This window comes from Orcinus orca, chromosome 1 (assembly GCF_937001465.1).
Source record: "Orcinus orca chromosome 1, mOrcOrc1.1, whole genome shotgun sequence".
NCBI classification, from domain to species: domain Eukaryota; kingdom Metazoa; phylum Chordata; class Mammalia; order Artiodactyla; family Delphinidae; genus Orcinus; species Orcinus orca.
Window position 1 is genome coordinate 57,347,028 of NC_064559.1, and position 23,788 is coordinate 57,370,815.

Sequence of the window (23,788 nt, forward strand, 5' to 3'; positions counted from 1 at the left end):
ATGGTATTTGTCTTTCTCTTTCTGACTTCACTTAGTATGATAATCTCTAGATCCATCCATGCTGTTGCAAATGGCATTCTTTTGTTCTTTTTTTAATGGCTGAGTAGTATTCCATTGTGTATATGTACCACATCTTCTTTATCCATTCATCTGACATTTAGGTTCTTTCCATGTCTTGGCTATTGTGAATAATGCTGCTATGAACACAGGGATGCATGTATTTTTTTTTTGAACATCTTTATTGGAGTATAGTTGCTTTACAATGGTGTGTTAGTTTCTGCTGTATAACAAAGTGAATCAGCTCTATGTATATATATATCCCCATATCCCCACCCTCTTGCATCTCCTTCTCACCCTCCCTATCCCACACCTCTAGGGGGACACAAAGCACTGAGCTGATCTCCTTGTGCTATGCAGCTGCTTCCCACTAGCTATCTATTTTACATTTGGTAGTATATATAAGTCCATGCCACTCTCTCACTTTGTCCCAGCTTATCCATCCCCCTCCCTGTGTCCTCAGGTCCATTCTCCACATCTGTGTCTTTATTCCTGTCCTGCCCCTAGGTTCTTCAGTACCATTTTTTTTTTAGATTCCATATATATATGTGTTAGCAAACGGTATTTGTTTTTCTCTTTCTGACTTCACTCTGTATGACAGTCTCTAGGTCCATCCACCTCCCTACAAATAACTCAATTTCTTCTGCCTGTTTTTCTGGGTTGTTGTTTTTTAATTGTTGAGTTGTATGAGCTGTTTGTGTATTTTGGAAATTAAGCCCTTGACTGTTGCATCGTTTGCAAATATATTCTTCCATTCTGTAGGTTTTCTTTTCGTTTTGTTTATGGTTTCCTTTGCTGTGCAAAAGTTTCTATGTTTGATTAGGTCCCATTTGTTCATTTTTGTTTTTATTTCTCTTGCTTTGGGAGACTGACTTAAGAAAACATTGGTATGATTTATGTCACAGAATGTTTTGCCTATGATCTCTTCTAGGAGATTTATGGTGTCATGTCTTATGTTTAAGTCTTTAAGCCATTTTGAGTTTATTTTTGTGTATTGTGTGAGAGTGTGTTCTAACTTCATTGATTTATATGCAGCTGTCCAACTTTTGCAACGCCACTTACTAAAGAGACTGTCTTTTTTCCTTTGTATATTCTTGCCTCCTTTGTCAAAGACTAATTGACTGTAGGTATGTGGGTTTATTCTGTTCCATTGATCCATATGTCAGTTTTTGTGCCAATACCATGCCATTTTGATTACTGTAGCTTTGTAGTATTGTCTGAAGTCAGGGAGGGTTACTCCTCCTACTTTGTTCTTTTTCTTCAGAATTGCTTTCGTGATTCTGGGTCTTTTATGATTACACATAAATTTTACAATTATTTGTTCTACCTCTGTGAAAAATGTCATGGGCAATTTGATAGGGATCACATTAAATCTGTAGATTGCTTTGAGCAGTATGGCTATCTTAATATTAATTCTTTGAGTCCAAGAGCATGGGATATCTTTCTATTTCTTTGAATCATCTTCAATTTCCTTTATTAATGTTTTATAGTTCTTAGCATATAAGTCTTTCACCTCCTTGGTTAGGTTTATTTCTAAGTATTTTATTTTGGGGGGTGTGATTTTAAAAGGTATTGTTTTTTTACATTCCCATTCTGATATTTCATTGTTAATGTAAAGAAATGCAACAGGTTTCTGTATGTTAATCTTGTATCCTGCTACCTTGCTGAATTCATTTAAAAGTTCTAGCAGTTTTTGTGTGGAGTCTTTAGGGTTTTCTATATATAGCATTATGTCATCTGCATATATTGACAGTTTTACCTCTTCCTTTTCAATTTGGATATCTTTTATTTCTTTTTCTTGTCTGATTGCTGTGGATAGGACTTCCAGTACTATGTTGAACAGAAGAGGTGAGAGTGCTTATCCTTGTCCTGTTCCAGATTTTAGTGGGAAGGCTTTCAGCTTTTCACCATTGAGTATTATATTGGCTGTGGGTTTGTCATAAAGAGCTTTTATTATGTTGAGATATGTTCCCTCTATACCCACTTTGGTAAGAGTTTTTATCATGAATGGATGTTGAATTTTGTCAAATGCTTTTTTCTGCATCTATTGAGATGATCATGTGGTTTTTGTCTTTTCTTTTGTTGATGTGGTGTATCACCTTGATTGATTTGTGTATATTGAACCATCCTTGTGAACTTTGGATGAATCCTACTTGGTCATGGTGCATGATCTTTTTATGTGTTGTTGGATTTGATTTGCTAATATTTTGTTGAGCATTTTTGCATCTATATTCATCAAAGATATTGGCCTGTAATTTTCCTTTTTTGTGGTGTCTTTGTCTGGTTTTGGTATCAGGGTGATGGTGCCTTCATAGAATGTTTTTGGGAGTGTTCCCTCCTCTTCAGTGTTTTCGAAGAGTTTGAGAAGGATTGGTATAAGTTCTTCTTTGTATGTTTGGTAGAATTCTCCTGTGAAGCCATCTGGTCCTGGACTTTTCTTTGTAGGCAGTTTTTTTTTTGTTGTTGTTATAGATTCTATTTCACTTCTATTGATCAGTCTGTTCAAATTATCTATATCTTTGAGATTTAGTTTTGGTGGGCTGTATGTTTCTAGAAACAAAACATGTCCATTTCTTGGCATATAATTGTCCATAAGTTGTCCAGTTTTTTTGGCATATAATTGTTCTTAGTATTCTCGTAATTTTTTGTATTTCTGTGGTATCAGTTGTGATTTCTCCTGTTTCATTTCTTATTTTGTTTATTTAGGCCCTTGCTGTTTTCTTCTTGGTGAGCCTGGCCAGAGGTTTGTCAATTTTGTTTACCCTTTCAAAGAACCAGCTCTAGACTTTATTGATTTTTTCTACTGTTTTTTAAATCTCTATTTATTTCCTCTCTGATCTTTATTATTTCCTTTCTTCTGCTGAATTTAGGTTTTGTTTATTCTTCTTTTTCTAATTCTTTTAGGTGGTAAATTAGATTGTTTATTTGAGATTTTTCTTGTTTCTTGAAGAAGGCCTGTATCGCTTTGAACTTCCCTCTAAGAAATGCTTTTGCTGCATCCCATAGATTTTTTTATGGTTGTGTTTTCATTGTCATTTGTCTCAAGGTATTTTTAAAATTTTCTCTTTGATTTCATCGTTGACCCATTGGTTTATTTATTTATTTTTTAAAATAAATTTATTTATTTTTGGCTGTGTTGGGTCTTCGTTTCTGTGCCAGGGCTTTCTCCAGTTGCGGCGAGCGGGGGCCACTCTTCATCACGGAGCGCGGACCTCTCACTATCGCGGCCTCTCTTGTTGCGGAGCACAGTCTTCAGACATGCAGGCTCAGTAGTTGTGGCTCATGGGCCTAGTTGCTCCACGGCATGTAGGATCTTCCCAGACCAGGGCTTGAACCTGTGTCCCCTGCATTAGCAGGCAGATTCTCAACCACTGCGCCACCAGGGAAGCCCGACCCATTGGATTTTTTTGTTTGTTTTTTTATTTTAATTTTTCCTATAACATCTTTATTGGAGTATAATTGCTTTACAATGTGTTAGTGTCTGCAGTGTAACAAAGTGAATCAGCTATATGTTTACATTTATCCCTATATCCCCTCCCTCTAGATCCATTGGTTTTTTTAGTAGCATGTTGTTACTCTCCATGTAATTTTTTTTTCTCTTTTCTTTTTCTGTGGTTGATTTCTAGTTTCATGCAATTGTGGTCAGAAGAGATGCTTGAAATAATTTCTATACTCTTAAATTTGTTGAGGCTTGTTTTGTATGTGGTCAATCCTAGAGAATATTCCATGTGCACTTGAAAGGAATGTGTATTCTGGTATTTTTGGATGTAATGCCCTGAAAATATCAATTAAATCTAACTGTTATATTGTGTTATTTTAGCATCTCTTTTGCCTTATTGATTTTCTGTCTGGAAGATCTGCCATTGATGTGGGTGGGGTGTTAAAATCTCCTACTATTGTTGGTTTCCTATCAATTTCTCCCTTTATGTCTGTTAGTAGTTGTTTTATGTATTTGGGTGCTCTTATATTGGATACATATATGTTGACGAGTGTAATGTCCTCTTCTTGTATTGATCCTTTTATCATTATACAGCGTCCTTTATCTTTCTTTATGGCCTTTGTTTTAAAGTCTATTTTGTCTTATATGAGTATTGCTACAACCGCTTTCTTGTCATTTCTGTTTGCATGAAATGTCTTTTTCTATCCCCTTGCTTTCAGTCTATGTTTGTACTTTGCCCTAAAGAGGGTCTCTTGGAGGCAGCATATTGTAGCCTCTTATTTTTTTAATCCAATTTGCCATTCAATGTCTTTTGATTGGAGCATTTACTCCATTGACATTTAAGGTAATTATTGATAGATATGTATTTATTGCCATTTTAAATCTTGTTTTCCTGTTGATTTTGTATTTCTTCTTGTTCCTTTCTTTTTCTTTTTGTTTTTCCTTTTGTGGTTTGATGATTTTCTTTTGTATTATACTTGTGTTCTCTTCCTTTTTGGTTTTTGTGAAGCTGTTGTACATTTTTGATTTGTGGTTACCCTGTTTTTGAAGTATGTTAACCCCTTCCTATATCTACTTGCTTTAGACTGGTAGTCAAATAGGCTCAAACACATTATGAAAAAAAAAATCAACATTTCCTACTCTCCTCTCCCACATTTTATGATTTTGATGTCCTGATTTACATCTTCATGTTTATCCTGTTGCTGTGTTTTGTAGTTATTGCTGTCACGAAAATGTCTTGATCTTTAAAAAAAATCTTGTACTGGCTTATTTAATTGTGATTTCCTTGTGATTTAATTTAAATTATGATTTAAGTGTGATTTCCTCTTTCCTACAGATTCTTGCTTTTTATCTGTTTAGCAAAGAACTTTCAATATTTCTTTTAGGATAGGTTTAGTATTGCTGTATTTTGCTTGTCTGAGAAATTATTTCTCTCTCCTTATATTCTAAATGATAATCGTGCTGGGTAGAGTATTCTAGGCTGCATACTTTTCCCTTTTAGAATTTTGAATATATCTTGTCACTCCCTCCTGGCACGCAACGTTTCTGTAGAGACATCAGCTGATAGCCTTATGGGGGGTTCCCTTATAACTAACTCTTTGTTTTTCTCTTGCTGTCTTTAGAATCCTCTCTTTATCTTTAACTTTTGCACATGGCATTCTTTATAATGTCACTGTGGTTTCTGAACTTGGTTGAGGCCTGTAAGACAGGGTTTCTTAATCTTGACACTATTGAAATTTTGGACTGGATAATTCTTAGTTGTGGGGGGCTCTCCTGTGCATTACAGGATGTTGAATAGTATCCTGGCCTCTACTCACTAGACGACAGTAACATCTACCCTGTGGTTGGGACCATCCAAAATATCTCCAGACTTTTCCAATGTCCCCTAGGAAGGGTAAGGCCAAATCACTCTTGTTGAGAACCACAGTAGACCAACCATCAGTTCTTAAATGTTATGTGTCCACAACCTTTCATTCCTCAAGGGCTAATCAATTGAATAGCCTAGGCCATTCACCACACCTATTATATTAGTTTCCAATTGCTACTATGACAAATTACTGCTGAAGAAGTGGCTTAAAACAATACAGATTTATTATCTTATAATTCCAAAGGCCAGAAGTCTGAACTGGGTTTCACTAGCCTAAAATCAAGGTGTCAACCGTGCTGTATTTCTTCTGGCGCATCTAGGACAGAATCTGTTCCCTTGCCTTTTCCAGCTTCTAGAGGCTATCTGCATTCATTAGCTCATGCCCCTTTCTCCATCTTCAAAGCTAGCTGGCTAGTAGCATCCTCCAACCTCTCTCTCTCTCTCTCTGACTCTCTTGTATCCCTTTTATAAGAGCCCTTGGGATTACATTGAGCCCTGGAATAATCCAGAATAAGCCCCCATTTTAAAAAATTTCAACTTAATCAGGGTTGCAAAGTCCCTTTTGTCCCATAAGGTAATATATTCACAGGTTCCAAAGATTAGGACTTGGACATCTTTTGGGAGCTGTTATTCTGCCTATCACACTCGTATAACTGAGAGTCAGAAAGAGTAGAAAATTCATCAGGACATTTACAAAGAATGATTTTAACAGAAAAGAGACCACAAGTGTGTAAAATGTAGGAACAGTCCATGATTTAGTCACCGTGCTCTGGCTCAGCCTCCCTGCTGCTGGTTTGGACACACAGAAGACTGTATGTGCGTTAACCCTCTACCATCTCTCATTTCTCCCCTTGAACAGGCTGAATTCTTAACTACTGTCAAGAAAAACCAGAGCTGGACATAAAATGGTAAAAGTAGATTTTATTTAGAAAAACTATTGCAGTAGGATAAAAGAGATCTCACTATAAACTGGGCTCATTTTCAAATAGAAGGACAAGTAGGGAGAAGCAGGGTTGGGGGGTCAGTGGATGGAAAATTACTAAGAGGAAACATCAAGGGTAAGGGGAGTCCTGGCTAAACTGACCTGACAAGATTCTTGCCAAAGGCAGAACAGGGTGATCAGACATCACCTGGGCGTTGGTAGAGGATGAAGAACCTGATTTGGTATTGAGAGTGATCACATATGGAGCATGGGGCATTCTGGCTAACCTGACTTAGAAGAATTCTTGCTAAAATGCAGAGATGGATATGGAAGCTTAAAAATCAGGGCCTAGTTGAGAAGAGAGTTCTGGGGAGCCCGAGTAGAGTTTGGTCAAGGAGAGAGTTTACAAAGATTTCTGTCTCTCACATTTTTCCCCCGATTGCACTGTTACTGGCCCCTAACTGAGCGTGTCCCTAACAGATTCAATGACTTCTCTTCCAAACCTGCTTCTTTTTCCTTTTCACTAGTTGTGTTAATGACGCTAACGTCATTAATGCCCACCACCGTTCTCTTATTTCAGGCCTTCAGATTCTTTTCTTGGATTATGTAATAGTCATCCTAAATTACTGCCTAACCAGTCCCCATGACTTCAGTTTCTCCTCCTTCAGTTTATCCCTCAGTGGTAACAATAGCTATTCTTACAGAGCACTCTAGTTGTGTAATCTCATTAATCCTTATAACCATTCTTTGAGCAGAGTTGATCCAAGGAGCAGGCCAGAAGGGCAGAAGTTTAAAGTTGCCTGTAAGGGATATCAAATTCACCAGGAACTCCTATTGAAGGTTCTGAACACAGTTCAAAGAGAGAAGACTCTTATTAACTACAGGGCGTTGTTTGGCTGGCTGGAACATTGAAATTGCTTGGGACAGTAGAGGAAAGGCAGGGGTCTCTACCTGACTCAGTGCTCAGCCTCTCCTTTAAAAAAAGTTGAATCAATATTTAAAGAATATTAGATAGAAGGGGTATCACATTATTGCACACCTGAGGACCCACCTGTCTGGGCCCATTTTACAGATGAGGCAACTGAGGTTCAGGAGGTTTAAATAATTTCCCCAAGATCACATAAGCAGGAGATGGCAGAATGGGAATTTTGTCTTAGGACTCTGAAGTTTCATGTTCTTTTCACTCTATGACATGGCTTCACCTGTGTTGCAACTTAATTTCTCACTCTTTTCTGTATGTCTCCAGTGTTGCAGTAAAACCAAACTCCTCAGTCTTCTTTGCTGGGCCTTGAACTTTCCTACCTTTATGTCTCTTTGTATGTGGTTTCCTCTGCCTCCTGGAACGGCCTAGAACCCATCTTCATCTTTGCAAATCCTATTCTCCTTGGAGGATAAGCGAGCAGCAGCACCATTGTTTCTAGGAAGCCATCAGAAAGATCTCCACCTGGAAGTGACAGTTTCTTCTAATGAACTAGAGCCATCCATACCTTGTTTATCGTTGTTTCCACTTTTACATTTTATTACAGATATTTATGAGTAAGTCTTCCTGTCCCAGCAAACACATTATCTGTGAGGGCAGGTCTGTGATTAATTCATCTTGGTACCTCCCACAGAGCCTCGCCCATAGAAGGCACCCAAAATATGTATAGCATAAAGGAGCAAGTGCAAAGATGCTTCAATCAGAATTGTCTATTCCTCTCTAATTATCAAAGATTTGGCAAAATATAATGTTAAAGCCAGAGACCTGAAAGGTGGATGTAATTTTTTTTACTTTGATTCTGTGCCTTTGTACAAATTATTTCTTCTCCATCATGTGTGGGATACTCCCCTTCCTATCCCATGTGCTTTTGCTAATTCATAGCTTCCACTCTCTTCAAGACCTGGGTCAAAGCCTAGCCATTCCTATGAGACTTCTCTCCTGAGTCCAGGCCACTGTGGTTGCTCTTTTCCCAGTGGTTAGGAGGCACCTGCACAGATCAACCATCGCTAAACAATCATCCAGTCATTGATTATCATCTTCAATCATCAAACTGTTAATGAGTACTTGGCATGTGAAAGGCTGTGCAGTGTGCTGTGATGGAGGTCAGAGAAGGCTTTGCAGAGGGGTGGGATTCAAACAGGGCCCTGAAGGCTGTGTTTTAATTAAAGAGGTGGAAAGGAAGGGGAAATAAAATTATGCATACTATTGAAGTTCTATTACTGGCTGTGATCTTGAGAAAAATAATTTGATCTCTTTAAGAAACAGTTTCCTCATCTGTAAGATGGGATAATAAAATCTGTGTAAGGATGGTTAATGTGGAAGATCCATGCATTGGTGAGGTCGCTTTTGGTTGCACGTGATATTAATACAGTTAATTAAGATACAGTATGTAACAACATCTTCAATTGTCAGTATATGAAGCAGACAAAACTCCTTTTTCCGTCACCAAATCTCTCATCTTGTGGTGTCGACCCTCTTGCTCAGGTTGGCTAAAGATGGGAGAAGTCTTCTCTTTGGTCTTCCTTCTGTAGGGGACCATGGTTAGGTGTATATAGTTGTAGTAACTATATACTGCTCAGTAATTGACTGGTTTCCCAAGGCAGAGGGGAGCGGCATTGTTCCCACCTCCCCTGCACACACTTTGCTGCTTTAAGTCTATGTCTGCTTAGTGTTCCTCTTTTACGTAGAATGGACCATCTTCCCAGCCCTTAGCCTGGGCAGCTCTCACTGCCCCAGTAAGAGGCAGCTGTGGTGTCACTCTAGGCCATTTCCTTGATGCCTGTTTGACCCCCTTAACTGGCTTTGGTTGCCTTTGTCTGAGCTTCCATGCTGCACTGGGCATCACTCTCTCATTGCAGTTATCACATTGTACTGTAAAGACCTGCCTCCCTTACCAAACTCCTCAGCCTTTCAAGACTGGCACATAGCACTCATTTACTTAATGACTGTTGAATGAATGAGTGGGCTTTCTCCATTCTCTCTCAATCACCTTTTTGCCTCTGCACCAGCATTCCTTCTGTCTCTTTCAGCATTTTATGACTGTTTATGACTTATTAGTTATAAAACCACGTCCTGATCTGACCATCAGTATTGTTCCCAGGAATTAAAAATGATGACACTAGCTCACATCTACTGAGCACTTACTCTTTGGCACTGTTTCAAGTACTTTACAGGTATAAACTTCTTTAAATGTTCCTCTGTTGCCAAACTTTTCCACTAGAAGTTAACCTTGACCTTGTGAAGGTGTTCTGTCCTGTTATAGTCTCACCATAGCACAACAAATCCTGCAGTAAGACACAAGCTGGTTAGACCTATTAGCATTAAGTATTGAAAGATATGACTAGAAAAAACAACAACAAAAAGAAGTACTGAACATGTGGTATCCTTATAGTGCAAAGACCCTACAGGTTTTCTCTTTAGATTTAGGTCTAAATTACTGTATTATGTTTCAGGTAATTTAAGCCAGAAGCACAAGTTGGGATGGGCTGTTGTATTTAAATTTGTTTCCCAGAGACAGAAAGAGTTACAGAAACATAAATATCAGTGTGAAAAAAATGAGGGAGATTTTCATTGTTTTTCCAAAAAAGGTGCATTAGCAAGGAATGTAGATTTGGGAAAATTAGTCATGGGAATTCACCTCTCAGTGAGTCCTTCTTGGCTGGGAAGGAAAGTTTTCTTCTAGTTAGCTGGGAATGGTGACAAGGGTTATTTTACCAGACGGTGGGAGAAGCTGACAGATGAGGAGAACTTCCTGGACGGACAAGGAGGGGACAATATAATATGGAGGGAACAGGGTTCAGTGAGCCTGGGGTTCAGAGCTTGGTGACACTGCCAACCAGGTATCAGCTTTGGTCAAGTTACTTATCTTCCTGGAGGCTCAGTTTTCTTATCGATATAAAAATAGAGGTTAGGTTGCCAGTTTTACCAAATAAAAATACAGGATGCCTAGTTAAATTTGAATTTCAGATAAACAATTTTTTAGTACAAATATGCCCCATAAAATATTTGTGTTCCATGCAGTGTCTCTAATATTGCATGTGACATATGTGCACTAAAATATTGTTTATTTCTGGGGTCTCTATTTTGTTCCATTGATCTCTGTGTCTGCTTTAATGCCAGTACCATACTGTTTTGATTAGCATAGCTTTGTAATAATAGTTTGAAATCAGGAATCCTGATGCCTCAGCTTTGTTCTTCTTTTTCAAGATTGCTTTGGCTATTTGAGGTCTTTGTGCTTCATACACAGCTCGGGATTGTTTTTTCTAATTCCATGAAAAATACCATTGCAATTTTGGTAGGGATTGTATTGAATCTGTAGATCACTTTGGGCAATATGGACATTCTGATAATATTAATTTTTCCAATCCATGAGCATAGAATACCTTTCCATTTAATTGTGTCTTCAATTTCTTTTTTTTCCAATTTTTCTTCAATTTTCTTTTTTATCAGTATCTTATAATTTTCAGTGTAGAGATCTTTCACTTACTTGGTTAAGTGTATTCATAGGTATTTTATTATTTTTGATACAGTTATAAATGGGATTATTTCCATAATTTCTCTTTCTGATAGTTTGTTAATAGTGTATAGAAACACAGCTGATTTTTGTATATTGATTTTGTATCCTGCAACTTCACTGAATTTGTTTATTATTCTCACAGTTTTTTGTTGGAGTCTGTAGGGTTTTCTCTATATAATATCATGTCATCTGCAAAGAGTGACAGTTTTACTTCTTCCTTTCCAATTTGGATACCCTTTATTCCCTTTTTTTGTTTGATTGCTCTGACTAGAATTTCCAGTGCTATGTTGAATAAAAGTGACAAGAGTGGGCATTCTTGTCTTGTTTCTGATCTTAGAGAAAAAGCTTTCAGCTTTCACCATTGAATATGATGTTAGCTATGGCTTGTCATATATGACCTTTATTATGTTGAGGTATATATCCACTTTGTTGATAGTTGTTATCATGAAAGGATGTCGAATTTGTCCAATGCTTTTTCTGCATCTTTTGAGATGATCTTATGATTTTTATTCTTCATTTTATGAATGGGGTGTATCATATTGATTGACTTGTGAATGTTGAACCACCCTTGCATCTCTGGAATAAATCCCATTTGGTCATGGTGTATGATCCTTTTAATGTAGTGTTGAATTTGGTTTGTTAAAATATTAATATCCCTGATCAACATAGATGCAAAAATCCTCAACAATATTTTGAATTTCACTATATATTTAACTTTACCTGTAAGATTTATACTTTCATATATTTTCCTGTTACTAATTAGCATCCTTTTGGTTCAGCCTGAAGATGTCCTTTTAACATTTCTTGTAAGACTGATCTAGTGGTGATGAAAACTTTTAGATTTTACTTGTCTGGAAAACTCTCCTGCAATTCTGAAAAACAGCTTTGCTGAGTAGTTTATTCTTGGTTGGCAGGTTTTTTTCTTTCATCACATCCCGTCTGGCCTGCAAAGTTTCTGCTGAAAAATATCCTGATAGTCTAATGGGAGTTCCCATGTACTTAACAAGTTGTTTTTCTCTTGCTGCTTTTAAGATTCTCTCCTTAGCTTTAACTTTTAACAATTACAATGTGTCCTGATATGGGTCTCTTTGGATCTTTTTTGGAATTGTCTGGGCTTTCTAGATCTGGGTTTCTTTCTCCAGATTAGAAAAGTTTTCAGCCATTATTTCTTTAAATATGTTTTCTGCCCCTCCCTCCCCTGTTTACTTTTGGGACCTGTATGATGCATAGTTGGTCAGCTTCATGGTGTCCCATAAGTCCCTTAAGCTATCTTTACTCTCTTTCATTCTTATTTCTTCTTCTTTGGATGAATTCCACTGCCTTGTTTTTGAGTTTGGTGATCCTTTCTTCTGCCTGATGTAGTCTGATGTTGAATCCCTCTGTTGACTATTTCAGTTCAGTTATTCAGTATTTTTCAGCTCTGTGATTTCTGTTTGGGACTTTTTAATACATTCTATCTCTTTGTCTAAATTCTCACTTTGTTCATGCACTGTTCTCTTGGCCATGATGAGCATCTATATGACATTTATTGAAATTTCTGTCCAGTAAATCACTTATCTCCATTTCAATAGGTCTGTTGCTGGAATTTTGTTCATTTGTTTGATACACAATCGTCAGTTTCCTTGACTCTCTGTCTTGATGTCTGTGCATTAGATACAACAACTACCTCTCCCCAGGTCTTGTGTAGGGGATGAACTTATTGTTCAGGCTGGTCTGAGCTCTTGGCTGTTTCTCAAACCAAGCTGCTTTCTTTGGTCTTAGTGGCTCCCAGTAGTTGGGGATATGCCAAGCCCCATTTATATGTGGGTATTTTGTTGTTCACCCAGTGTGTAGGAGTCACTCAGCTAGTTTCTTGTTTTCTTTCAGAGGGAATTGCCCCACGTGTGTTTATAGGTTCGGTGTGTCCATGGGAGGAGGTGGGTTCTGGAGTCTGCTATGTGCCATCTTCTACCAGAACCCTTTCAAGGTCCTGCTCTCATTCCAGCTCCTGCATGAAAACGTTCTCTGAATGCTCCAGCCCACAGCGGCAAAGTCTCAGTGCATCAGTATGTCTTTAGTTTTATTCCATTGTTCTGAGCACACTGCTTTCAGAATGAGGTACTTAAGCAATATTTTCCCCTCAGCAGAGGCACAGCCCGGCAAGGGGCTCCCATGAAGGCCTTTAAATGACAATATGCCTTACAGGGAGCCCTTGGTGAAAGTTCCTGACTCTAATTTAGGGGAAGGTAAATTATAAGCAAAGTCTGGGAACAAGATTTAGCATTACATGATGTTAATTGGGAGAGGGGGAGAATTAGTAAATTATATCATTATTCAATTACTTGGGAGATTTTCTTTAAAAGTTTGTTCCCTAGGGTATTATTAAAGGAAAAAGTATTCCGTGACCCTTGTGAAAGATGGTAAGGCAGACTTTATTAAGGACAATTGTGATAGGTATAGGGAACCACTGCAATGGGATGTTACAGTGGGGGAGAGAGGTTGGGCTCAACTCCAAATACAGCATGGGCAAGTGGTATTTATAACCAAGAAGCAGATGGGGGTCAGTGGATAGAAAATTACTAAGAGGAAACACCAGGGGTAAGGAGGAATCTGGCTAAATTGACCAATAGGGGTCTAGTTGAAGGCAGGCCAGGGTGATCAGACATTACCTCAGAATGTTGGAGGATGAGGAACCTGATCAGCTATTGATGGTGATCAGATGTCCAGGGTGAGGGTTTCTGGTTAAACCGACTTAGCAGGATTCTTGCTAAAATGAGATTTTACAAGGACATGTACAGAGATGGTCCTAGAAGAAAGTTCAGGAGCCTGACTAAACTTTTGAATGTTTGTCAGTATCATTTAAAAAATATATTTAGTGTATGCTAGTCAGATTGATATGTTTGTAGTTTCAAGTATTTTCTGTTTGTTTGTTTCATTTTTAAATGGAAGGAAAGCATATTTAGCTTTCTTAAGGAAATTTAGCATCTTATGGAAATTCCATGGTCATATTAAACCTGATAGTAGGCTCTTCTGACAAGGAAAAAAGGACTTTACCGCCACCTGCTGGCCATATCCTCTTACTGCGACATGCCTAAGAGCAGCCCTAGGGGAAAGTCAGTGTTTGAACTTTGCCAAATCCAGAGGACACTAAGGCTCTGTCATGACAGGAAGAACCATGAACAACTGTGTCTTTTCCCCCCAGTTCCCTCTCTCCCAAGACTTGAGGTTGAGAATTAGCAGTTTACTAGGGGAGGTGAAGAAGCAAAGCAGGGAAAATGGTGACGTCCATGCCCTCCTCCTCTGTACAGTGAGTTTCCAAGACTGAAGGGAAAAGCCAGAGAGGGAAGCTTTGCATCGATTGGGGTTCTGATTGTTACGTTGGACTGGTCTTTTAAGGGCCAAGACAAAGGGCCTCTTTGTTCTATGCCTAAGAGTGGCCAGAAAATCCATGGTATTGTTCAGCTTTTATCCAAACGGCAGGGAAAACACAAATCCAGATAGTGGAGCTGAAAGGACAGAGGAAAAAGGAAAGGAAAAAAGCTTTTTACTTGCATTCTGTTGCATGCAGCTCATTCAATAAACACATTTCCAATGCATAGATGTATCATAAGGGAAAAACCAGTGGAAAGGAATCATAAGGATGCTGCCAAAGAACAGGCCAACTGAATTGTTTGGATCCAGCTTTTCATCGTAAATATGAACAAACTGAAGTTAAAATCAGGGGAGGCTTGAGTCCAGGGTAATGTTATCAGTGGAGTCAGAAATCTATTTTGTTTTAAATTAATTTGTTTTATTTATTTATTTTTGGCTGCATTGGGTCTTCGTTGCTGTGCGTGGGCTTTCTCTAGTTGCAGTGAGCGGGGGCTACTCTTTGTTGCGGTGCACGGGCTTCTCATTGCGGTGGCTTCTCTTGTTGCGGAGCACGGGCTCTAGGCGCGTGGGCTTCAGTAGTTGTGACACGCAGGCTCAGTAGTTGTGGCACATGGGCTTAGTTGCTCTGCGGCATGTGGGATCTTCCCAGACCAGGGCTGGAACCCGTGTCCCTTGTATTGGCAGGTGGATTCTTAACCACTGCACCACCAGGGAAGCCCCAGAAATCTATTTTTTAAAAACCTTTAAAAATCCTTCAGTCCATTATAGCAGAGATGTAAGTGGAGTCTACTCCTGGCCCGACCCTGACCTGACCCTGACCTGGAGCTGTTTCCTTTTGTTCTCTCTTCCTGTCCCCATGGGTCTTTTGCAGGCACTGCAGGGAGGTGTGGAAGCTAGTTCAATCAGTGTCTCTTCCCCAGCATTCATCCTCCTCTCTTTTCTATGAACTTTCTGTCTTCTGCCTCTATAGCTGCAAATAATGCCTAGTCTTTGAACACTGCCTGGCAGTTGGCCCAGGCTTTCACACACACTAACTCAGTGACCCTTTCCCACTTCCTAGGGAGGCATTAATATCTCTGTTCACATGGGAGGGCCCTGAGAGCAGGGGCTGACTTGCCTTATGGCACACGTGGAAGTGGCAGGGCCAAGTGTAAACCTGGGTCTTTGGTTTATGTTCAGGCCTCTCTCCATTATATTTGCTGCCCTAGCCTCTCTGCCTTCAATTTCTGGCTTCCCGTTTTGGACTATGACGATGTTCTTTACTCTTTTCTTTTCTTTTTGTCGAGTGTGAAAGTTTTCAAGACGCCCACGAGTGGAAAATGCACTCCCCTCAGCCAAATTAAACTTTGCCAGATTCCTAACAGCTGTGTGCATTGAAATGACTAATGAAAGAGCCCTCCGCTAGCCTGTGGAACTTTCACACAGGGCATTGTCGCTGCCGCTCACCAGGACCCAACCCTGAGTATTTACATACTGGATGTCACCCTAAAAGCCCCCGACCAGGGGATTTCCGGGATGTAATAAGTAAGAACGCTGCTCTGGGCTTTGGAAGGTTCACTGTCTGGGCACCCATCATGCAGGGAGGGGGGTAGCGTTTCAGACCCTACCCATGCCCCCTTGCCAAGGGTCCTTCTCCTGGGGAGATGTCCAGATTCAGTCATAGATCCATCGGTGCCAAGGTACTGCCTGCCACTATGGATTGAGATGCTGGGAATACCTAGATGAGGAAGTCAGGGCCCCTGCACCCCTGGAGCTTGAGACCTGGTTAAGGCAATGGACATGAAAGTTTGGATAATTTCACCTGGTAGCATAGGTAGAGAGGGGGTGTTCTGGGAGCTCAGAAGAGGGGCACCTAACTTGGGGGTCATCAGGGGAGGCTTTCCGGAGCTCGTACTGCGTGAGCAGAGTCTTTAACATTTTTGTAAAGAAGTTTTTCTTTTCTAATCTAGTTACAACGGTAATACATCTCATTGCAAATAACAGACCTTACAGAAATAGGTTCCTTTTGAAAAAATTCAGGGTGTGAAGAGGAAGAAAGAAAACTAGATTAGTAGGATTACTACTCAATTGGAGCATGTGGCTTTCTTCCTGAAAAGGAATTGTGCGTGTGTGAAGGGGTGGAGTAGTGCCCAAAAGAGGGAGGTGAAGACTCTAGGGGAGACCTTGTCCCTGTGGCCCCAAGCTCTTTGCGATGATGCCAGCCTGGGTGAGAAATCAGTAGGCCCCTTACTGGGGACCCACCCACTATGGGACTCTGGTTTTTCCAACCTCATTTTCCAAGTTTTGGTCTTAGCTATTGCTATCTTATGACTTCAGAGTCTCATCTCTGCCCACTCCTCCAAGTGGTTTATCAAGGTGTTTTCCTAAATGAAATCGATCTCCTCCTAAGAAGAACTATAGGACCATGTTTAAGATGTTAACAGTATTTAACCAGCTACAATGCCACTAAGAGCTCACATTTATTGAGGATTTTCTTTGCGCCAGCTCTGTGCTTCACAACCAACTTATGAACCTGGTGTTTCATTATTCCCATTTTACAGATGAGGCAATCAAAGTTATCACTTCCTCAAGCTCCATAGCTAATAGTTGGCAGAGCCTGGACTCAAAGCCAGGTCTCTGGGACTCCTGAGTCCATGTTCACGAACATGATACTCTGCTGCCTTATTTCTCAAACACGTTTGGCTACAGAAGTGTTTTTTAACTGTCTGCCCCTCATCTCTCAGCACTATCATTACCATCCCGTGGATCACCATTTGGGACATGCTGACCCAGGAAACTACTTTGCCTTGTCTGTAAAATAGAGACAACAATGCAGTCTCAGTGTTGTGATGATTAAAGAGGTTTCAGGAAATGGCTGCTGGGAATACTCACCTTCCACCAGGAATGTGTGTGTTTTAAAAATAGCAGTCATCATGTCCTGGATGAAATGACACAGTGTTTTGGCTGGGATGACAATGAAGATGTTGGTTACTAGACCTGGAGACCCTCAGGCCCTGGAGGACAGGCTCTTGCATGCTGCCCCCTTCCCCCAAGGTCACTATGGTCTCCTTCCCTCCCCTGCCCTCAGGTTCTCTCCCCCATCCCCCTGCGCTGCTTGTCCTTTTTCCACAAATAGTGATTCGGTTACCTGCCACTGGGGCTGGGGCCTCTCTCTGAAGCGCGCTGCTGCCCCGGAACCCCTCTTCTGCAAAGTTCGCTGTGTCCTGAGCCCCAGCTGTAGGCCAGGCCCCTGTCACAAACTGGTCAGACCACCCACAGCATGGCCGCTGCCACCTGCCCGACGGCCAGGCCTATGTCTGCCCAGAGATCTATGCTGCCACTTCCCCATCACCCACCACGTCCCGGAGAGAGCTCACCACGTTTGGAGATAAGGACCAACCTAGAAGATGCCTGAGTTGGCTACATCCCCTGGGTGTTGATTTGGGCAGCTGACTAACCCCCAGAGGGGCCACTCTTTCAGCCTGGTTAGTTCTCTACCTGCTCCCAGGGTCCTCCCGCCCCCATCAGACTGCTCTGGGTACGTGTGCCTGGCATCAAATCCTGACATTCCTTCTCTCCTATGAGTCAGTTTTACACAAGTCATTTTTCTTTCAGATTTTCATCAGGCCTGCAGATGTGCACATTTGGAAAAAGCCTACTGAAAACTAAATAAACAAAAACACACACTCTGCCCAGCTCCTTAATTCTACCTGGAAAAAGCATTTGCATTCTTTTCAATAAATATCAAGCATTTCTAAAAAAGAAACAAGATCCTTTTACATAGTTCTCTCCTTACACCTGTGAAGGAGCTGTTCGTCTCATTTCACACATGGAGAGGATCAGAGAGGTTCAATGTCATACAACTAAAAGTAGCCAAGCCAGGGCCAGAGCAATCACCCGGTGTTTGTCCATCTGCCAAATGCTGCCTCTTAGACCTGGGGCTCTCAGGCCCAGCCCAGGGCCCTGGGGACCATCAAGGTTGGGGCCCTTTGCTTCTGGAGTGGCCCAAAGCGGCAGTGTAAGGTGGTTCCCCTTGATTTTGACGTGTGTGCGAGGCTCCCCTGTTTCCCCCACTTTGTCCTCCTCCACTTTTCGGTTCCAAGTTGATCCTACCTGCCGCTCTTCGTAGGCATCAAGGTGCTTTTGACTTTTCTCTGTAGCTGGTCCCCTGGGGTTCTTTGCTGTCACTCAAATACCCACCCCATCACTCACCTCTTGACAAAGCAGCAGGTGGGCCACATGCTAACTGCTGTGGTGATATGTAAAGCGAAATGTGAAATGTGAGTCTTGCCCCTAACGAACTGTTGAAGAAAAATTATTCTGAGATTTAAGATGGCAAGGAAGACTTTATTTAAGTTTATTGCAGTAGTGAGAGAGATTGAACTCGACTTTTAATACAACAGTGGGGACTCACTGCCAAAGGGCAGGTGAGGGAATGGATGGAAAATTATTAAGAGAAACTTGGTTAAGTGCCAAGGGTGGAGGAGCTTGATTGGATAGCGAAGGTGAGCCGATTCTTGACCGACTGGCTTACTGGGTACTTTGCTAAAACTGGGCTCAGCAGGCCAAGGGAGGCCTGGTGAAGTGGGTGTGAAGGAGGCTGACTAAAGTTGGCCCAAGGAGAGAGTTTTTGTCAGCGTTCACCAAGTAGTGCGAGTCAGGGCCCAAACATTGGTCTTAGAATGATGAGATTCAGGGCTGAACAGGGTGCCAGCCGTGGACACAGCTGGAGCTCGGAGAGGCGCCTGTGGGTGAGTTTGGGCTATTCCAGTCCCTGACTTCAGGGCTGATGATTGGACAGTCACACTGACTTCATCCCATGTTCGTTCATTTCTTACTACTCTGTGACAACCACATACTCTTTGTCTGGTGCTTTGCAAGCTTGTGTTTCTAGGGTTTGATACTTTCTACCACAAGTGAGGGTGGAAAGTACAAAGGCTTTATTTAGACCTTGGACAAGGATTTTAACCTCATGTTTCTCTTCTGCAGTGTTGCGACAGTACCTGTAATAGACTGAATCATGTCTCCCAAAATTCATATATTGAAACCCTAAGCCCCAACGTGACTCTGGAGATACGGCCTGTAAGGAGGTAATAAGGTTAAATGAGGTCATAAGGGTGGAACCCTAATCCAATAGGACTGGGGTCCTTATAGGAAGAAGAAGGGACACCACAGATCTCTCTCCTTTCTCTCTCTCTCTCTCTCTCACTCTCTCTCCATGCATGCAACAGAGGAAAGACCACGTGAGGATACAGTGAGAAGGTGCCTGCCAAAAGCCAGGAAGAGAGATTTCACTAGAAACTGAATTGTCCAGCACCTTGATCTTGGACTTCTTGCCTCTGGAACGGTGAGAAAATAAATTTCTTTTGTCTAAGCCACCTAGTATCTGGTATTTTATGGCAGCCCTAGCCATAAAATACCATCTCATGGGTCTATTACGAGAACCAAACGTAATGCAAGCGGAGGCCCTAACAGCCATCTACACTTATTAGTTAGCTTGTTCCCTTCCCTCCTGTCATGTGATTTGCGGGCTGGTAAAAGGCCTGTTTGCCACCAAACATCTTCCTTGTGACCGAATGATGGTCCAGGTAATTCATACAGTAGAATCACTTCTTTGGATTCAGGCTTTGTTTCTCCATGTTGCAAGTAACAGAACCTTCCAAAACTAGTATAAATGAAGGGGGGAATTTTCTGGAACTATCCTGTTATCAATTACGGTTCCTGGTTTTAAACTAACTCGGGTTGATTTAGGCCACAAAGGAACTATTATAAGGATGCTGAATCAGGTATAGGATTGCCAGGAAGGCTGGAGACCCAAGTGTGGGCCCTCAGTGGGCAAAGGGCCCAATATCACACTGTAGAATGGTGTGTGAGGACCGCAGGGCTGCACGGCTGAGCACCAGCCGCTGCCGCTTGCTCCTCTGACGCCCCGAGCACTGGACTGGACTGCATCAACACTGGTGGACCATGCTCCAGAATGAATGTGTCGCGTGGTCCCTGCAGTCCAGGCGCAGTGCTCTCCTTGGCAGAACCTACATCAACCACCTGCATTCTAGCTGCAAGAAAGGCTGGAAATGTGAGCATTTGGCACTTTCGGCATTGACAATGGGAGGTGGCCCTGCCTCCCACCAAGATTCATAATGTGGGGAACTTCCCCAAACAATAAAAGGAGGTTCAAAGTGCCAGATGGCCAAAAAGAATGAAAAGTTCCCCACAGACACAGGGGAATCTTACAGAGCTCCAAAATAAGAAGTGCAGCTTCACTTGCAGGACCGAGAACCAGGAATTGGAAAGTTAGGAGCCAGGTTACTCTGGGTGTATCTCTCTGTACTCTTTCTGTCTCTCTCTCTCCTTGAAGACTGGGTTTCTCCAATCCACTTGCTCATGGTGAGGGCCACCTCCATCCTGACTGTTGGAAATTAGTTGCCTGTCTCCCTTAGAAGATCTTTTTCCTTATCTTCCAGAAACACCTCCAAATTTCCTCCTTTGTCCATTCTTGGTCTGGGTGGGCTGCACCCCCAGCCCTAGGGATGAACCATATTGACCCAGGCCCAAGCCAGTCATTATACTCTATGGCCACAGTGATGGATCTAGGAGTAGGCATGTGAACTAAGACAGCCTGGCACTTCTATAAACATTGAACTATAACTTACATGCTGTAAGTGTGCAAATCTTAAGTGTATAGCCAATGAATTTTATATATTTATACATACATGGAACCGTCACCAAGATGGAGCTGTAGAATATTTCCAGCAGCCCAGAATGCTCCCTTACAGCCACTCTCTGTCAATGCACCATCCAAAGATAATCACTGTTCTGACTTATATTACCATAGATAGAAGTTTTACCTTTTTTGAACTCAACTTATATGGAATCATATAGTGTTTAATCTTTGGTATCTGGCTTCTTTGATCAAGATTACATTTGTGAAATTCGTCCTTGTTTTTTTTTTTTTTAATGAAGGGATGCTTTTTACACCGAGATGTCAGAAGAGGCCTTTCTATTTTTTTAAATTAATTAATTAATTAATTAATTATTTTGGCTGTGTTGGGTTTTCGTTTCTGTGCGAGGGCTTTCTCCAGTTGCAGCGAGTGGGGGACATTCTTCATCGCAGTGTGCGGGCCTCTCACTGTCGCAGCCGCTCCCGTTGCGGAGCACAGGCTCCAGACGCGCAGGCTCAGTAGTTGTGGCTCATGGGCCTAGCCACTCCGCGGCATGTGGGATCCTCCCAGACCAGGGCTTGAAGCCATGTCCCCTGCATTGGCAGGCAGATTCTTAACCACTGCGCCACCAGGGAAGCCCCCTGTCCTTGTTTTTTTATGTAGTATTTGTTCATTCTTTTTCACACCTGTATGGTATTCTATTAGATGAATCATACCACAATTTATTTATCCATTCTACCATTGATGGACATTTGGGTTATTTCTGGTTTGGAGCTATTCAATAATGTTGCTATGTACTTTATTGTATGTACCTTGATGGATATAAGCATTCACTTCTTTGGGTATGTATCAGGAGTAGAATTTCTGGGTCATAGAAAAAATGCATATCTTTAGTAGGTATTACCAAATAGTTTTCCCAGGTGATGGTACCAATTTATACATCTACCAATAGTATATGAGACTTAGAGTTGCTCTACATACTTGCCTACTTATTATTTTCAGCCTTATAAATTATAGCTATTTTGAATGGGTATCACAATATCACATTGTAGTTTTAATTTGTATTTTTGTGTGACTAATAGTGCTGAACACTTTCATATACTCATTGGCCTTTGGATAACCTGTTTTGTCAAATGGCTGTTTAAGCTTTTGCCCATTTCTAAAAAACACTAAGTTGTTGGGTCTTTTCTTTATCATTGATTTCCAGCAATTCTTACTTTTTTTCTTTTGCGGTACGCGGGCCACTCACTTTTGTGGCCTCTCCCGTTGCTGAGCGCAGGCTCTGGACGCGCAGGCTTAGTGGCCATGGCTCACAGGCCTAGCCGCTTTGCAGCATGTGGGATCTTCCCGGAGCGGGGCACGAACCCGTGTCCCCTACATCGGCAGGCGGACTCTCAACCACTGCGCCACCAGGGAAACCCTCCAGCAATTCTTTATATATTCTGGATATGAGTCCAGATACAAGTGTTTGCTTCATACATATATTGCAAATACATTCACCTAGCCCATGGTTAACATTTTTACTTCTTTAATGATGTCTTTTTAGAAACGTAAGTTCAATTTATTATTCTTTTCTATGGTTAATGTTTGTTAATATTTTCTCACTCAGGGACCATGAACCAGTTAGCAACTTTTGAGGGAGGTAGAGACAAATGGTTCCTTCTTTTTGTTGAATTTGAGGTTGTGAGGAGCTGAGGCTGAGTCAGAAATGGAGGCAGGAAGCAGAAAGACTTGCAGGGCTGGCCTTGAGTGGGGGCAGTGTCAGAACTAGGCCAGTCTGAGTCTCCCAGGAACTGTCCACTGTGGTTGTGGCTGAAATTAAGAAGCAGGCTGAGAGGATGTGGCAGGGCAATTGATCTCTGAAAAGGTTCATTTAACTATTCTTCCATAAAGTATGTACCGAATGTATATTCTGCAATGTGACACTCTCATGGGGCTTATATTCTGGAGGATTTTAGAAATTATATAAAACATTTTCTTATAGTACAGATTCGAGAACCCAGGTGAGGACGTGATAAATAATTTGTCATCATAGCTAGGGCAGAACCACCGCTAAACCAGAGCCACAGCTGAAACCCAGGTCTCCTGGATTAAACCCTCCCCCAGCTCCTCCCCCAACACCTGTCTAGCAAATATATATTGCCTGAGAGGTGGTGATAATGAATGGCATGCCCTTTGTCTCAGGCTTAACGTAGACTAAGCCTATCTCAAGTGGGTGGAGGTTTTCCTCTCTTCCTTTTACCCTGGGCAAATGGAAAGTGAGATCCCCTCTGGTCTGCAGTGGCGGAGACTTCAGGAAGCCCACACAAGTCAAGGGGCCAAAGCAAACCAGTGTCAGCAGGGGGAAATCAGAGGGACTTCCCCCAAGTCCTTCCTGTCAAAGAAAGAAGCGTTAGAGACCTTCATGATGGAAAAAGCCACATCTCAAGGACTATTCCAGACTGGGTAAGTGTTACCTTAGTGGGGCTGCTACCCCTTGGGTTTTACTCCAGGACAATGGGCTTCATCCTTCAGCTCCAGGAATCTGGGATTTAAAGCAGGATTTCACAGCTTCAAACAATCTGAGGCTAATGCTCACTTCCAAGGAGCATGAGGGTCTTCTCATTGGCAGCAGGTGGGAAGTGATGGGCATTTGGATCCCTTGGTATTCATGGATGAATTGGAGGCCAGTGACATGGTGAGCCAGTGACTCTGTGAGGCGTCTTCTGACATTTTCTGCCCCTGCCTCTAACTTTCCCCACACGGACTGTAAGAACCAGCACTACAAGGACTCACTTAGACATGCTCATAACTGTTAAAGCATCACTAGGGTCTGTACACGGACCATGTCCCTTCACAACAAACATCTTTTGAATGTTCCTTCACATTAGAGGAAGGCAGCACATTTTGGCAATGGTTCCTAAATTCAGCTGGGTGGACTGGTGTCAGGCTGTGTAAGAATCACCCTTGTAGGTCTTGGCTTGGGCCCAGGAGTTTGTGATTTTAACAAGCCCTCCAAGTGATTATGATAAATAG

At 41.6% G+C, this 23,788-nt stretch overlaps 1 protein-coding gene and 1 long non-coding RNA gene across 2 annotated transcripts in view; both read left to right on the top strand.

The window, feature by feature from the left end:
• SLC9C2 (solute carrier family 9 member C2 (putative)) overlaps positions 1 to 23,788 on the top strand; it is a 272,343-nt gene that overhangs the window by 205,390 nt on the left and 43,165 nt on the right. The gene's annotated exons all lie outside the window — the stretch shown is intronic.
• On the top strand, positions 18,345 to 23,648 carry LOC125965653 (uncharacterized). Its single transcript, XR_007479840.1, has 3 exons — positions 18,345 to 19,201; positions 19,343 to 19,458; positions 23,055 to 23,648. It is a non-coding gene; the product is annotated as an uncharacterized LOC125965653 (long non-coding RNA).